An 18,265-nucleotide genomic window follows, 5' to 3' on the forward strand; every position below is an offset into this window, starting at 1 on the left:
TCTACCAACCTCTGCCTGAAATATGCAAAAGACTTGGCCTTCACAGTCTGTGACAAGGAATTCCGCAGTGTCATCCTGTTGACTGAAATTAGCCCTATCAATTCCCTCCCCACACTACACATTGCATTTATTCATAATCCAGCTACCTCATTTTCCAACATCTTCCTAACCATTGGTTCGTACCAACTGACCTATAGCTTCCTTTCTTCTGCCTCCCTCCCTTCCTGAAAAGTGGAATGACAGTTATAACTTTCCAGTCTGTCAGAAGCAATTCCGAAATCTAGTGACCCTTGAAAACTCACTACCAGTGTTCCAGAATCTCTTCAGCCACCACTTTCAGGACTCTGTCGTGTGCACCATCTAATCCAGGAGACCTATCAACCCTCAGACCGTTCAATGTCCCAAGACCCTTTCCTATCGTTATGCCGACTTCACACACTGCATACCCCGACATCTGGAACATCCAGCATACTGCTAGTGATTTCCACAGAGAAGACTGAAGCAAAATACTTATTCAGTTCATCAGCCATTTCATTGTTCATCATTAGTACCTGTCCAACATCATTTTCCAGTGGTCCGATATCCACACTCAGCTCAGTTTTATAATTCATACATCTGAAAGAAACATCAGCTTTTCCTATCCTGTTTAATACTGGGGGCTAGCTTATTTTCGTATTCCATCTTACCTTCTTAATGACCTTTTAGTTTCCTTGTGTTGTGTTTTTATGTGTCCCAATCCTCAACTTCCTACTATTGATCCATTCTGTGTAGTCTCTTCGAATTTTATCCTGACTTTGACTTATCTTGTTACCCACGGTTAACAAGATAAACTTTTGAGTCCGTCTTCCTCTTTGGATGCATATATCCTATCCCTTCCCAATTGATTCCATAAACTGGAGCCATTGCTGTCCTGTCGCCATCCTTGCCAGAGTTATTTGCCAATCACATCTGGTCAACTCCACTTTCATGATCTGTACTTCCCTTGGCTCCACTGTAATATTGGTTCATCTAACATTAGCTTCTGCATCTCAAAGTTCAGGTTGAATTCGATCATATGATGATCTCCTTCCCCTGAGGTTTTTTAAAAAAAAATATATCTTTATCTCTCTAATGTCCTATCACCTACTCAGATTCTAGATTGATTCGGATTTTATTGGGTTCCAGCTCCAACTCCGCAATGCAGAATGTAAGAGGCTGATACTGGATGCCTTCCCAGATCCCGCAAGAGGAACATTCCCCTATCCTGCTTGACATTTCTAATGCCTGCACAAAGCAGACGAAAAGAGGAGAAGGAAAAAATAACTTGAAGCGAGACTCGGAGAGATATTGAGATTGGTGTAATGTCATTGGCGAGTAGAATTACAATGAATCCCACGGCATTTCAAGAGGGTATCTAGAACATGGAATGTGTCAAGCGGCTTCTATGGAGGGAAATTAATAATTGATCTGTGGGCCAGGACTCTAAATCAGAAAATGTGCACATCATATCCATTCTCTTGCAATTGAAATATTAAAACGCAAGCAATACCCTGCTGAAACTTCCCTCTACCCTCTCCAGAACATACGCATTCTTCCTGTGGCAGTGTCACCAGAGCTGCACACGCAATTCCTACTGGTCCAGCCAACAGTTTGTAAAGTTGCAACATGGTCTGTCTGCATGTGTGTCGTGTGCGACAGCTAATGTCGGCAAACAAGCTAACTGTCCGTTCCACACATAATCTCCCTCTGGACGTGAAAGCACAGAGGAACATCTGGAGAAATTTCTGAAACGCCCATCCGCTGCTGTCGTTAATTTGTGGTCGGGAATCTTTCGGAGGGTAGGCCTCAAAATCCCCGGCTTTGCCTGCTTTTGCCGAACGAGAAAGAGGTCGAATCGCTCGGACAGAGGTGGCACTCAGTACTCGGTGTCGGAGATCTGAATAGAGCTCGAAGTGTTCGGTTGACTCAGAGTCGGATTGTGGTCGGCATGGCAGGGAGAGTTCTTCCTTCTCCCGTCTGCGTGAGGTGTGGGACATTTGAGAAACTTTGAACTTTACTGTGCTCGCGGACTTCTTCATCAAGTTATGGTATTATGCACTGTTGTAGCTATGTGTTATAATTATGTGGTTTTGTTAGCTTTTTTTAGTCCTGGTTTGTCCTGTGTTTTGTGATATCACACCGGAGGAACTAATGTATCATTTCTTAATGCATGCATTACTAAATGACAATAAAAGAGGACTACATGTCTTCATAATCTACAAGTATCTAATATATCTGTCTCTATGACCACCCCAGGTGGTTAATCCAGCCATCGGCCAATCTGTGTATAAAAGGGCTTGCCTCTTACATCTTTGAGATTATCCCCTGTCACATTAAATTCATAGCCTCTGGTGTTAGACATTTCAACAGTGGGTTCAAAATTCTGGCTGTCTGCGCTGCCTGTACCTCTCGTAATCTTATAAACATCTATCAAATTATGTTAAAACACCTCAGCCTTAGCCAGCCACGCATTGTAGTACGTGCCCTCTACAGTCCAGGCAACATCCCGGTAAATACTCTTCTCCGCTCTTTCCAAATTCTTTACCTCCATATATAATGGCATGATCAAAACTGAATGTAAAGCACCATAGTGTAGGAAGTTGCATCATGACCTTTAAACTCAATGACACAACTAATAAAGGCTAGACTGCCAGGATCTTTCTGCTAATCAACACTGTTAAGGGTCTTGCTTTTAAAAGTGTACTGCCTATTTATATTTGCCCTGCCAAGGTGCAACATCTCTCATTTAGACGGGTTAACCACCAATTGCCATTTCTCCTCCCCATACCCGCCCCCTCCCTATATCTGGAACAGCAGAGATTCCGGCTCAGATCTCTGCGGAACACCACTGATCTCAGATCTCCGTCTAGAATAAATTGCCTCGACTATCACAGACTACCTTCAATGAGAAATCTGGTTATGAAACCAAACAGCCAATTCAACATCATAATCTTCTGTTTGAGTCTCCATTCTGGTACCCTGTCAAAGACCTTCCTATAATGCGTCCAAAGAACATGGAGAACTGGATTTTCCGTCAATCAGTCTTGTCAACCCATCAAAAATGCCAGTTAAGTTTATAACGACTCAACTCACTCCACAGAAAACCAAGATGACTGTCTCTCAGTAGGCCATGGTTTTCCACATGCTCATAACTCCTATCTCTAAAAATTCTGTCTAGTAACTCCCTACTATTGAAGCCAAGCTCACTGCTCTACAGCTTCCAGGGTTATCCGTGGTTCCCTTTTTGAATGATCGATCAACACTACGTTTTCGTCTGTCCTCCAGGACATGACTATGACTATGACTATGGGGGGTGGGGGGGCGGGGTACATAGCTTTTCAGCAAGTCTCCAGCAATCTCTTCTCTTGCTTTCCTCAATAACCTAGGTTATATCCCATGAGACCGTGGGACCTATCCAACTTAATGCTGTATAAGAGACGCAGCACTACCGATGCTTCCAAATACCCTAGCAGACAATACTCTCAACATTGATGTCTCATTTCTCCATGTCCTTCTTGGTAAATACTGACGTAAGGTCTTCATTAAACACCTCTATCACGTCCTTAGCATCCCAGCAAACTCTTCCACTAATCTTTATCTTTGTGTGGTTCCACCCTCTCTCCAATTATCGTCCAGCTCCAGATGAACGCATAAAATGCCTTGGGATTCTCTTTAACCAGATTTGCCAAGAAATTTCTATCTTTCCAAACCCCCTTCTTCAGTACTTTTCTGGCTTCTTTATAATCCTCCAACACTCTGATTTGAGCTCCTCAACATTTCCATACATTCTTCTTTCTTCTTGACTACAATTATGACCTCACTCGACATATAGGGTTCTTTGAGCTTGCCGTCCTCGTCCTTCGGAATGGAACATACCTGTCCCAGACTCTGTGCAGATGGTTTTTAAGCACCGTCTGCAGGTCGGAGGTGGATTTACCCAAAACCAGCTGTTTCTAATTAACAACTCCGCCATTAACCCTGCATTCTGCCATCACATTCGTCTTTCTAAAGTGAATCATTTTGTACCTTTCCTGTTCGACACCGGCTGTAGGATCACTCCACTGAGGGGAGGAACATGACCCTTTCATACTTTCCCAACAGCCCCTTCGTCTTCAGGACACAGTCGACCCGGAAATCCTCACAAGGGGGTATCAGCATGTGCCTCTCTAATGGGAATGGGGATGGGGAGCCCACCGGGATCCCAAAAGGGAACGATGACCCTCTATACAGACACAAACACGAGGAAATCTGCAGAAGGTGGAAGTTAAAGAAACGCACATCAAAGTTGCTGGTGAACGCAGCAGGCCAGGCAAAGTCTTGACGAAGGGTCACGGCCCGAAACGTCGACTGTACTTCTTCCTAGTGATGCTGCCTGGCCTGCTGCGTTCACCAGCAACTTTGATGTGTGTTGCTAACCTCTATACGGAACCAGGGTCTTCCCCCTCCTTGCGTCCTCTCAGCTTCTTTAACATGCGGGTCAGTAGCCAGCGGTTGGTCTGAAAGGCGGGGCAGGAGATTGATGTGTTCTTATTTTGTTCCGGGACGGGATGCTAGGCACTGGCAGGTGTCCTTCTTTAATAGGGAGTATAAAGAGACGGAGAGTGTAGGGGTTTGCTTCAAAACAAAGGCGATCATGGGGCAGGCCAGCTTTTCTTTCAGGGAGGGTATGTTTTCTCCCGAATCTTCCCGATCTCCAGTCCGGCTGGGCTCCAGGTTGCACTGAGTTCCAGCTGTGACCCTAGCTCCGACTCCAGACGAGATCGGAAGATGGCTGTGTCCCTGTTCGCGTCCTCCCCGTGACTCTCCGTCCCCTGCTGGTAGCCTTCCTAGAATCGCAGAGGACGGGAAGGTTAATCATCGCGGTGTGAGGGAGTGAGGGTCAGGTCGGAGGAGGGGTGGGAGGCAATCGTGCAGATTGAAAAAATTGCAGGGCAAGGGTGTGTACGTATCACATTCATTGCGACAATATTGCAGGTCCGCATGCGCGGTGTATCGGTAGGCGACCACAGACCGGGCCAACTATTCGCTCAGGGGCGGTGAGGGAGATATTTTCTCCCTAACCTTCCCCGAACTCTCGTCCGGCCGGGTTGCAGGCTGCACTGAGTTCCGGCTGTGACTCCAGCTCTGACTACAGAGGAGATATAAAATCCGCTGCGTCGCCGTCCGCGTCCTCCCAGGGGACTCTGCCCCCTTGCCCCCTGCTGGCAGTTACGAAACCGTCCCCTCCGAGAATTGCCGAGGGGGGAAATGTTAATTAGTCTCTCTCCCTATCCTTCTCTCTCTCTCTCTCTCTCTCTCTCTCTCTCTCTCTCTCTCTCTCTCTCTCCCCTCCCTCTCCCTCTCCCTCTCTTTTCCTCTCTCTCTCTCCCTCCCTCTATTTCCCTCCCTCTCCCTCTTTATGTCTCTCACTCCCTCTCTGTCACGCCATTCTCTGTGAACTCCATCGGTCATTCTCTCCTACACTTCCCCCAGTCTCTCTCCATCCTATTCTTTATCTCCCCCGTCTCTTTCTCCCCAGACTCTCCCTCTCTCCATACTCTTTCTTTCTTAGTACACTCTAAGGAAGCGTCGATCGCTTGGCTCAGGATTGGAGTCCTTTTCACAAGAACCGAATTCCCCTCTGTGGCAATACAAGACCGGTTGTTTAACACACAAAAACGATACACAATAAAAGGCCAATAGATTGACGGCGATAAAAGCGGTAAATGCGAAGAGAAGGATGTTCCAGGATCCTGCGACAGTTTATTTCAATCTGATTACTTACACAGGTATAATAAAGTGGCAATCATCAATCACCAAAATCATGCTTTAAAATAGAAACGCATGAAAGATCCTATACATTACTATGAATACAATACTGATTCAGATTTAGAGTCCCACAAATTACACTGCGACTGACCCTTAGCAGAGATAGGGCAATTTGGATTTCCTATAGAAATTATGAATAGAATGATTGAGTTCTGTGGCGTTAAGCATGTCTGCACAGCTGGTTTATCTAATACGAAGGACAAGTGCAATGTTTACTCTAGCTTCTGAAGGCTGTTGACTTTCTTTTTCTTAGAATTCTTATCCAAAAGTTTTAGCTGTTTATTTAACGATGATCTTATCCCTGCTCATTCGATCGTCATAATTAGAAGTAGAATTTTGCAGATGATAACTGGAGCTTGGGCAGACAGTCGCTGGGCAGGTAAACACATTACTAATTTGATACCAGGTCACTGGCCACAGGTACACTTACAGTTGAAGTTCGCACATCTGTACTCTTGGATTTGTTTCTTCATCGCCTGTTCGATGCAATCAGCTAAATCCATGTATAGCACCGCCTAATCTCTCCCAATCTGCACCAGGCCCGATATGATCGCAAGAGGCTCAGTGTGAATTGCGCCCGTTCACCTTGTGATGGCAACACTTCGGCTGGATGATCCGTTTCCTCTCTGTCACCGAGAAGCAAAGGCTTTTGACGGATGTGCATTTACACTGTGTTATCGGATTCATTATCACGTTGTTTAGCGGTGACGAGAGCGCGGATATGCTGAAAAATTAAATATAAAAGTTGCGATGAGTTTAATAATTGGTAGCAGTTGTAGGTCGCGGTCTGTTCAGTACCGTGACTCGTTCGTGTTCTACACTAGATTTATTCTCGCCGCTGCCACGTTCTCCAATGACCGCCAGTTCTGTAGTGTCAAGGTAGTAAACACCGTGACTGCAGTGTGAAGAGCATAGATTTTTTTAGTAATTATTTGAATAATGACATGAGCAGGTATTTCACTTCGCTCATGAACGGCGCTCTGAACTTGGGCTAAGTTACCCCATAAATAAACGTATTTGTGCAGACACTTAATTTCATCACCATGTCACACACTCAAAATGCTGGTGGAACGCCGTAAGCCAGTCAGCATCAATAAGAAGAAGTATGGTCGACGTTCGGGCCGAGACCCTGACTCTAAACTAGAACAAAGTCTCTGCCCACCATTTTATCAAACTTCCGTTCCACCCCTGCATCATCCATAACCATATATCGCAATCACTCTTACGATTAATAGTTTAAGAGAGACTTAAGCACACAACCCACTTGATCAATATACAGGCTAATCACACGGCATCCAGCGAAACCGATCCCGGACGATACCCCAACAATGAAACGCTCCCCAGCGTCGTTTCTCACATGGCACACATTCTACACCATCACTCTTCTTCAAAAATAACCCAGACGGGCTGAGAGTAGAACAAACTGCTCTGACAGAGCTGATAAATGAAATACCGAGTTCATAGTAGTGAAGATATGAATATCTGTCTATCTATCTATTTATTTATCTGTGTTGGTATTGGAGATGGAAAGTCGATGTGGAAAGAATGTTTCCCATTGTGAGAGAGTCGAGGACAACAGGGTACAGCCTCAAGATCGAGTGGAGCTCTTTCAAAACGGAGATGCGGAGACATTTCTTAAGTCAAAGGGTGCTGAATTTGCTCAATTTGTTCGCACATGCAGCAGTGGAAACCAGGTCGTTGGGTGCATTTAAGGATGAGATTGATAGGTTCTTGATTGGATTTGCATCAAATGTTACGGGGAGAAGGCCAGGAAATGGGGCTGAAGAGGAGAAAAAAAGGATCAGCCATGATTGAATGGCGGAGCAGACTCGATGAGCAAGATGGCCAAATTCTGCTGCTATGTCTTATGGTCTATGGTCTACAGGATCTGTAAACTGTCAACATCAGGACTGTAAACTGTAAATAAACTGTGTAAATGCAGATAATAAATGCAGCATCTGTGGAGAAGAATAAACGCCGGATATTTTGACCTCAGACCCTTCATCAGAACTGGAGTGGAAGGGTACAGAAGCAGAAGATAGCTACTACCATCCTTCTCTTCTCCTCCCCGTCCTCGTAATTACCCATCACCCCCTCTGGTTCCTGTCTCATCCCCTTACTCCACTGTGCACTCTTATCAGATTCATTCTTTCGACTACTTTCTTAACGTGGAGAAAATCCCGGAATCTGAGATGCAGAGGGACCTAGGAGCCCTTGTTCAGTACGTCCTGAAGGCTAACTTGCAGGTTGAGTCAGTGGTGAGGAAGGCAAATGCGATGTTAGCATTCATTTCAAGAAAACTTTAATATAAGTGCAAGGGTGCGATTGTGAGGGATTATAAGGCACTGGTGAGGCCTCACCCTCAGCGTTGTTAATAGTTTGGGTGGCCATCTTAGAAAATATTTTCTGGCATTAAAGAGAGTCCAGAACAGTTTCGCAAGGATGATTGCAGGAATTAAATGCTTATCATACGTGGAACGTTTGACAGCTCTCGGTCTGGACTCGCTAAAGTTCTGAAGGATGAAGTGGGGAATCTCGTTGAAACCTTTCGAAGGCTGAAAGGCCTAGACAGAGTAGATGTGGAAACGTTGTTTCCCATGGCGGGAGAGTCTAGGACAAGAGAGTATAGCGACAGGACAGAGGGTCGCCCTTTTTAACAGAGATGCGGAGACAATTCTTTAGCTAAAGGGTGATGAATTTGTGGAGTTTGTTGCCACATGCAGCTGTGGAGACCAGGTCGCTGGGCGTATTTAAGGCATGGATTAATAGCTTCTTGATTGGACATGATATCAATGGAAATGACCAGGAACTGTGGTTGAGAAGAAGATCAAGAAAAAGGATCAACAGTGATTGAATGATGGAACAGATTTATAGACAATAGACAATAGACGATAGGTGCAGAAGTAGACCATTCGGCCTTTCGAGCTTGAACCGCCATTCTGAGATCATGGCTGATCATCTACTATCAATACCCGGTTCCTGCCTTGTCCCCATAACCCTTGATTCCCCTATCCATAAGATACCTATCTAGCTCCCTCTTGAAAGCATCCAGAGAATTGGCCTCCACTGCCTTCTGAGGCAGCGCATTCCACACCTCCACAACTCTCTGGGAGAAGAAGTTCCTCCTCAACTCTGTCCTAAATGACCCACCCCTTATTCTTAATCCATGCCCTCTGGTACTGGACTCCCCCAGCATCTGGCACATATTTTCTGTCTCTATCTTGTCCAATCTCTTTATAATCTTATATGTCTCAATCAGATCCCCCCTCAATCTCCTTAATTCCAGCGTGTACAAGCCCAGTCTCTCTAACCTCTCTGCGTAAGACAGTCCGGACATCCCAGGAATTAACCTAGTGAACCTATGCTGCACCTCCTCCACAGCCAGGATGTCCTTCCTTAACCCTGGAGACCAAAACTGCACACAATACTCCAGGTATGGTCTCACCAGGGCCCTGTACAAACGCAAAAGGATTCCCTTGCTCTTGTACTCAATTCCCTTTGTAATAAAGGCTAACATTCCATTAGCCTTCTTCACTGCCTGCTGCACTTGCTCATTCACCTTCAGAGACTGATGAACAAGTACTCCTAGATCTCTTTGTATTTCTCCCTTACCTAACTCTACACCGTTCAGATAATAATCTGCCTTCCTGTTCTTGCTCCCAAAGTGAATAACCTCACGCTTATTCACATTAAACGCCATCTGCCAAGATTCTGCCCACTCACCCAGCCTATCCAAGTCACCTTGAAATCTCCTAACATACTCATCACATGTCACACTGCCACCCAGCTTAGTATCATCAGCAAACTTGCTGATGTTATTCACAATGCCTTCCTCCAAACTATTGACGTAAATCGTAAACAGCTGTGGTCCCAATACCGAGCCCTGTGGCACCCCACTAGTCACCACCTGCCATTCCGAGAAACACCCATTCACTGCTACCCTTTGCTTTCTATCTGCCAACCAGATTTCTATCTCTATCAATATCCTCCCCCCAATGCCATGAGCTCTGATTTTACCCACCAATCTCCTATGTGGTACCTTATCAAATGCCTTCAAAAAGTGAAGGTACACCACATCCACTGTATCTCCCGCGTCTATCTTCCTGGTTACATCCTCGAAAAACTCCAATAGATTAGTCAAGCATGATTTGCCCTTGGTAAATCCATGCTGGCTCGGCCCAATCCTATCACTGCTATCAAGATAAGCCGCTATTTCATCTGTAATAATGGACTCTAGCATCTTCCCCACTACTGATGTTAGGCTAACAGGGCGATAGTTCTCTGTTTTTTCCCTCCCTCCTTTCTTAAAAAGTGGGATAACATTAGCCATTCGCCAATCCTCAGGAACTGATCCTGAATCTAAGGAACATTGGAAAATGGTCACCAATGCATCCGCAATTTCCAGAGCCACGTCCTTTAGTACCCTAGGATGCAGACCATCTGGAGCTGGGGATTTGTTAGCCTTCAGTCCCATCAGTCTACGCATCACAGTTTCCTTCCTAATGTCAATCTGTTTCAGTTTCTCTGTTACCTTATGTCTTTGGCCCATCCATACATCTGGGAGATTGCTTGTGTCTTCCCTAGTGAAGACAGATCCAAAGTACTTATTAAATTCCTCTGCCATTTCTCTGTTTCCCATAACAATTTCTCCCAATTCATTCTTCAAGGGTCTAACATTGTTTCTAACTATTTTCCTTCTCTTCACATACCTAAAAAAAAAACTTTTGCTATCCTCCTTTATATTCCTAGCTAGTTGTGGTCATACCTCATTGTTTTCTCCCCGTATTGCCTTTTTAGTTAAGTTCTGTTGCTCCTTAAAAATTTCCCAATCATCCGTCTTCCCACTCAGCTTAGCTCTGTTATACTTCTTATTTTTTAATACTACGCTACCTCTTACTTCCTTTGTCAACCACTGTGGTCTCTTCCCCCCCTCCCCTTTGAATCCTTCCTTTTCCGGGGGATGAACTGATTTTGCACCTTGTGCATTATTCCTAAGAATACCTGCCATTGCTGTTCCACTGTCTTTTCTGCTAGGATATCCGACCAGTCAACTTTGGCCAGCTCCTCTCTCATGGCTCCATAGTCTCCTTTGTTCAACTGCAATACTGACACTTCTGATCTGCCCTTATCCCTCTCAGCTTGCAGATAAAAACTTATCATATTATGGTCACTACCTCTTAATGGCTCCTTTACTTCAAGATCACTTATCAAATCCTGTTCATTGCACAACACTAAATCCAGAATAGCCTTATCCCTGGTCGGCTCTCGTACAAGCTGCTCCAAAAATGCATCCCGTAGGCACTCTACAAACTCCCTATCCTGGGGTCCAGTACCAACCTGATTTTAACAGTTCACCTGCATGTTGAAATCCCCCAGAACTACTGCAACATTTCCTTTGCCACATGCCATTGTTAACTCCCTGATCAATTTGCACCCAATATCCATGCTACTGTTTGGGGCCTGTAGATAACACCTATTAGGGTCTTTTTTTTCCCCTTACTGTTCCTCAGTTCTATCCGCACTGACTCTACTTCTCCTGAATCTATGTCCCCTCTTGCAAGGTACTGAATCTCATTCCTCACCAACAGGGCCACCCCACCCCCTCTGCCCACCTTTCTGTCCCTTCGATAGCACGTGTACCCTTGTACATTCAATTCCCAGGTCTGATCCCCCTGCAGCCATGTCTCCGTTATCCCAACAACATCATAGTTACCCATTTGCACCTGAGCTTCAAGCTCATCGGCCTTATTTCTGACACTTCGCGCATTCAGATATAGAATGCTTAACCCATTGTTCCTCTCTCTGTTTAAATCGCTACCTATTGTGCATAACCCAACTCCCCGAACTTTCACCGGGCTATACGCCCCTTGAATTTTGCTGTCCTTCTTAAATTTACTTACTCTTTCTGCACATTTAACTCCATGCTCCGTCAGACCATCCCTCTGCACATGTATCCTCCTTATCACTCGTTCCGCCTCACCTTTCTCTACTTCACACTTAATAGTCCGGAACCGTGTGGTCCTCACCTGTCCTTTATACTTCATCTCGCTATCCTCTCTCACATTCTGGATCCCTGCCCCCTGCAAATTTAGTTTAAACCCCCCAAGCAGCACTAGCAAACTTTCCTGCAAGAATGTTAGTACGCCTCCAGTTCAGGTGTAAACGGTCCCGCCGGAACAGATCCCACCTTCCCTGGAACAAAGCCCAAATATCTAAAACCCTGAAGCCCTCCCTCCTGCACCATCCTCTCAGTCACGTATTGATCTGTATAATCCTTCTGTTCCTCGCCTCACTCGCACGTGGCACAGGTAGCAATCCTGAGACTGTTACCCTGGAGGTCCTGCCCTTCAGCCTCGCACCTACCTCCCTGAACTCACTACGCAGGACCTCCTCACTCTTCCTACCCACGTCGTTGGCCCCTACATGGACCACAACATCTGGATTCTTGCCCTCCCTCTCGAGAATAACCTGCACCCGATGTGAGATGTCCAGGACCCCGGCACCAGGGAGGTAACATACCATCCGAGACTCCCGATCTCCCCCACAGAATCTCCTATCTGCCCCCCTGACTATAGAATCCCCTATCACTACCGCTGTCCTCTCTTCCCTCCTCCCCTTCTGAGTCGAGGGTCCAATCTCAGTGCCAGAGACAGGGCCACTGCAACTTGTTCCTGGTAGGTCATCCCCACCAACAGTATCCAAAACGGTATATTCCTCCAGTCACAGGTTTCCAATCAGAGAGGCAACCATCTGCTACCACTATCTGCCTTCCCCCACAACGTCAATGTCTACTCTCATTTACTACCTCGTCTTGAATGCTAAGAGAATGACCAACATATTATGCGGGACCTTGTCAAATACCTTGCTAAAGTCCATGTAGACGATATACAGTGTTTTGCTTTCATCAACTTTCTTTGTAACATATATTGTAACTTCTTCGAAAAACTCTACACAGTTGTCCAAAATACACAAAGTCATGTTGAATATCCCTATTCAGTCCTGTTGATTCAAATACTCATTATTCCCGTCCTTCCAATGCATTTCCACTTCTGATGTCGGACGCACCGGCCTACAATTTTCTGGTTTAATATTGGAGACTTTTTTTTTAAACAGCGGAACAAAATTAGCTATCCTTCAATCCTCTGGTACCTCTCCTATCGCTGAACATTTTCAACGTATCGGTTACACTCCTACAATTTCCACACTCGCCTCCCTCAGGGTCCGAAGGATGAACTTGTCAGTCGCTGGGATTTATCAACTCGAATTTGTCCAAGTTACTGAACACTTACTCATCCGTAATATAACATTTATGGCCTCACTTCTAGAGATTCTGTGTCTTTTTCCCGAGTGAACACAGCTGCAAACATCCCCTTAAGAACTCCTCTCGCTTTTTTGCTCTTTGCATGCATTACCATTCTGATAATCCAGACGATCACTTTTGTTCACTGCAATCCTTTTGCTTTTAAAATACCTCTATAATCCCTCACCCTGTCTGCCAGGAGAAGCTTATGCCACCCGATAGCCTTCCTGGTTTCTTTTTCCTGTGTCATTTTGCATTTCCTCGACTCCATTAGCACCTCACTTTTTTCCTACCTGCTTACACCAGCCATGCACCTCCTATTTTCTTTACTTTCCCAGGTCCTCAATATCTGTTGAAAACCAAGGTTCCCAAGAACTGGTACTTATGAATCTGATAGACTCATAAATACTTTGAACTCTAAAAATTCTATCTTTCAAGGTCTTCCATTTACCAAGTTCGCATTTGCCAGAATATAGACTGACCCAATCCACACGAGTCAGATCCTTTCTGATACCATCAAAATTGATATTTCTCCAATTTGGAATTTCAACCTATGGAGCAGAGGTATCGTTGTCCGTACTTCCTTTGAATCTGATGGCACTGTGATTACCAAATGCAAAGGGTTCTCCCACACAGACTTCTGTAACTTGTGTCCTGTCTCATTCCCTACTAGGACAACAAGTATCACACACTCTCTCTTTGGGAATTCAATGTACTGATTAAGGAAGCTTTCCTGAACATATGAATCAAAGTTATCAGTGTATCTGCTCGATATACAATATGAGAGTTCCAGTCCATATGTGGAAGGTTAAAATCTAATGATAACATATAATGTTTCTTGCAATATTCTGCGACTTCTACTAACTTGTTCCTCTAAATCCCGCGGACTCTTGGGTGGTTTATCCCTCATGCCATGTCACGTCGAAACAACGAAACTTCAGAATATTGATCTGCTACTGCTCTGCAAGTCAATAATGGCATCGATATAATAATTCCATCTGTTGATCCACGACCTGAGCTCATCTGCCTTTCCTTCAATACTTCTTGCACTGAAATATACGCAGCTCAGAACATTAGTCACAAATTGGTTACCTTTCGATTCCTGACTTTGTCTGAGATCTTAACAACATCTGTTTGAGAAAGTTGGATAGGTACATGGACGGGAGGGGATGGAGGTCAGGTCAATGGGACTCGACGGATTAACAGTTCGATATGGATACCGGAAACCGTGCACAGTAAAACTCCGTGCGTGGGAAAGGGGGAATGACAATTATGCACCGTAAAAAAGCCGGCGTGATAGGATCCAGAGACCGTGCATCGTTTGCGGAAAAATACCCATGTGAGATTGGCGACCGGGAAACGTGCGTGGTAAAATCCCCGACTGTGGGATACCAAGACCGGGAACCGCAGTCTCACGCAGGATTAGTTCAGTGACTAGTGATAAGCCATGACGAACATCTTGCCACTGTGAAAGAATAAATATTTAGTCCAATAATTCTGGCCTCTTTCACTTGTCCATACCTCCTGACCGCCGCTCTTCAGCCTGCTCTCTTCACCAACCTTCTCCCTCACCCCTCCGAAATCACTCCACTCTACTCGCCACCCGTCAACCTCACCCTCCTTTCTCATCATCGGATTAGCGCTCACACTCCTCCCCGTCCGCAAACCACACCTTCACTTCTTCTGCCCCAATCCCGGCTCCCACACTGTTCCGTCATTGATGTTATTGTCAGTCTCCCGTCTTTTCTCGTCGCCCAACTCGGTCACACATCCTCCTCACTGTACAGGCCACCACCCCTCCCTCCTCACCTTCCTCCTCGTTCAACCCTCTCTCCTTACCATTCTAGATGCACTCCTTCCTCGCTGCACCCCTCGCTCACCTAGTCCTCCTCGACGCCTCATGCACTCCCCTTCTTCCACATCCCATTCACTCATCCTGTCCTCCACACCATTTATAACACATTCCCCTCCACTCTCCCTAATTCCCTCTGTCACTCCCTCACTACTCAAGTCATTCACTCTCCCTAACATTTACTCCTTCAACGCTCTCGCTCCTCTCTCTCCGCTTTCCTTCGTCTTCTGTCCTATCCCACGTCCCTCACTCTACGCCTCCCATTACCTTCTCACTTCTTGTCTCTCAGTCACTCCATCACTCTACCAGCTTTTCCCCCCGTTTTTGTCCCTCCCTCTCTCTTCCCCTTCTTTCCGTCTCCGTATCTGTCCCACTCTCTCCGTCCTTCTCTCACTCCTCTTTCTAGATCTCTCTCACTCTGCTATCCCTCTCTCCACAAACCTTCTCCTCTCTGTCCCTCCTCCTTTCCCTTCCCACGTCTCACTCTTTCTTCCCTTCTCTCCGTCCATCGCTCTTCCTCCTCTCTCTATCGCCCTCTGCCCTCACTCTCCCCATCCTTCACTCCCGCAGTCTCCCCCCACACTCTCTACCTGCCCCCACACAATTTCAGCTTCACCGTCTCCACCTTCTACACACTCACCCTGCCGTTCCCCCTAACCTGCTCTCCCCATCACGCTCCTCCTTACTCTCACAGTCACCTCCCCCCCTCCCCCCCCCCAACATTCGCCCTTACATCAACAGTATTGAAAGGTTTAGTGGGAACAGTAACTGGGAATCAGGCAGGATCATACGCTATATCCTATATCTTATCGTCGCATTATACTGCTGCCGCCAAGACAAAAATGTTTACGATATATGCCTGCAATATGACATCTAGTTCTGATAGCTTTTCCGGGATTGAATCCGATTTATCCATCGGGTTGAGGGCCACTTCCTGTGGTCTTCCTTGTTCCCCAATGACAAACTGACGGACAGAGAGGGACAGACGAACCCAATAACAGACGGAGGCCGTCGTGGGCCAGTCATGCCGCTGTCCCGCTCGTCAATGGTGGAAACCCAACTTTTTCGTTTCACTTTCCGGAAAGGCGGACTCTGGTCGCTGCCGATTTGGAGCTGTGCTCACAGGGACATCCGAGGCTTTTTGAAGCAGACGCGCTCCCACCAACCTGAGATGGCACTTGTAGTGCGGACGGTGCTGTCGCAGCCCCGGGAATATCAGCTCATGGACTCAGACACTGGAAACTGGGCGACAGCACGACTACACAATTTCTTCCCCCATTTCATAACTTCCGTGCTTAGTTTCTCCCCAGAGCAGTGAAAGTAAAATCGCTGTTGGTGGTCTGTTGTTTTATTTTTAATGTATTTGCATTTAACTTAAGCTGTTAACAAACTACTCGCAGATTAATGTTGTGACAGAAGGCAAAGCTCAGGACTTGACCATCAGTGCAACTTCTGAGAGCAACTGGGAAGCGAACCAGGATGAACTCGTCGAACCACATCCGCACATCACGCCTTCCCCCGTCCCGGGAATTCCTCGACCACCGGCCGCTGGCCACTGCCCCAGTGACACAATCCCCTCTCTGAGAAGAATGGCGGTGGATCTCAGGTGTGGAGCTTGATAACGGTCTCTTCCCCTTTTGTGTCCACAGGCTGGAAGTATCTAACTCAGCTGAGGATCCTCCCGTCCTTCCTGATGCTCCAGGAAGCCCGGCGCCAATGGGAAGGTGAGATAAACCCCGCTCGGTGGCCTCCCCCTGGATACGGAGAATGCGCCTGGCGTACAGGGGGATTTGTACCCAGGCATGGACTGAGTCATTCCGCTCCTACCCGAGAGTGCAAAGCATAGAGAGAGGGACTGAACGGTCCCAGTCCTGCTTCCTGACAGGGGCAGCTGTTTGGAAAGGTAACGTGACAGGAGGAGTGGGGATAAGCCGTTACTGAGGAAGAGGTAGATACAGACAAGCTTACAGACGGCGAAAAAGCTCATTGAGCCAAGTCGCACATTACCCGTTCTGCAGGTGCCCGTCCTTCCCAGTAACACAGTGTCTAATCCCGCATTACTCTGGTATTAACGCCCACATCAGGACACTCCGAAATCTGCGCACAGCATCCCTGCCAGTCCTGTTTCACAAACATTCTGTCGCTCCAGATCCAGCTAATGCCGTGACGGGGCTGCAGATCGCTGGAGGCCCGTTGACTCAGCCACACTGGGAGGAGCCTGATCCCTCACCCAGCAGCATAGAGACATTCACAATATTTCTTATTTGTTTCACAGGGCGAAGCAAACGCAAACAAACTTTTTCCTGGTAGGTTAGCAACATACACACTGAGAAGCGATAAGCCAGACTCTATAAGCAGTGAAAGCTTTGGCAATTGCTCGTTTGTCAATATAAAATGCATACCCTCAAATTCAATTTACCTTCGTCCAATCGAGAGATCTGAGTTTGGGTTCTCTGACACTGTTCCCATAACAACCACAAAATGCCGGAGGAAATTAGCAGGGCAGGCAGCATCTACGGAGAAGTATAAACAGTCGATGTTTCGCGTCGAGAAATTCCTTCCCATAGATGGTGTCTGAACTTCTGGATTTTTCCGGCAAATAGCATGTGTTACTCTAAATTTCCAGAACCTGCAGACTCTCTTGTGTTTACTATTTCGATAGTCTGATTTTAAAATCACGCCCATTCTGAATTACCGCTACATCTATATCAAGACTGAAGAATATTCGGATTCCTTCCTTAACATCTGCTCTGCCCTTTGAGCTTCTGTTCTTTCACAGCATCCTGCAATTTGTAATAATGAGCACCCAGACCCAGTCATCTGTAAGCGCTATTTGGCCGGATTCAGACATAACGCTTTCTGAATAGTAAAGAAAACTATTGAGGCTTCTAGAAGGATACCCGCGAGTCTTGGTCCGACCTCATTAAATTGGTTTGCAATCACTCTGTAGTCAGAGCTTTTCTTGTAAAATAACAGGATTAAATTTGCCACCAGCCCACTGAGCCTTCTGCCCCAAGCTTTCGTTCCGCAACACACATCAAAGTTGCTGGTGAACGCAGCAGGCCAGGCAGCATCGGTAGGAAGAGGTACAGTCGACGTTTCAGGCCGAGACCCTTCGAATGCCGCCCGCCGCTTTCTGTAACTGGTCACCCCCCACTGTTTGCTATGTATCGAGGCCTTGAAGAGACAAAGTCTTTGCTTCGACAGGACTTTCAGGACATCAGCTCAGAAACACCCACAATAAACACAGTCTCAAACAAAAACCAACATCATTCATCTGAAACGGC

Source organism: Mobula birostris, chromosome 13, assembly GCF_030028105.1.
Source record: "Mobula birostris isolate sMobBir1 chromosome 13, sMobBir1.hap1, whole genome shotgun sequence".
Lineage (NCBI taxonomy): Eukaryota > Metazoa > Chordata > Chondrichthyes > Myliobatiformes > Myliobatidae > Mobula > Mobula birostris.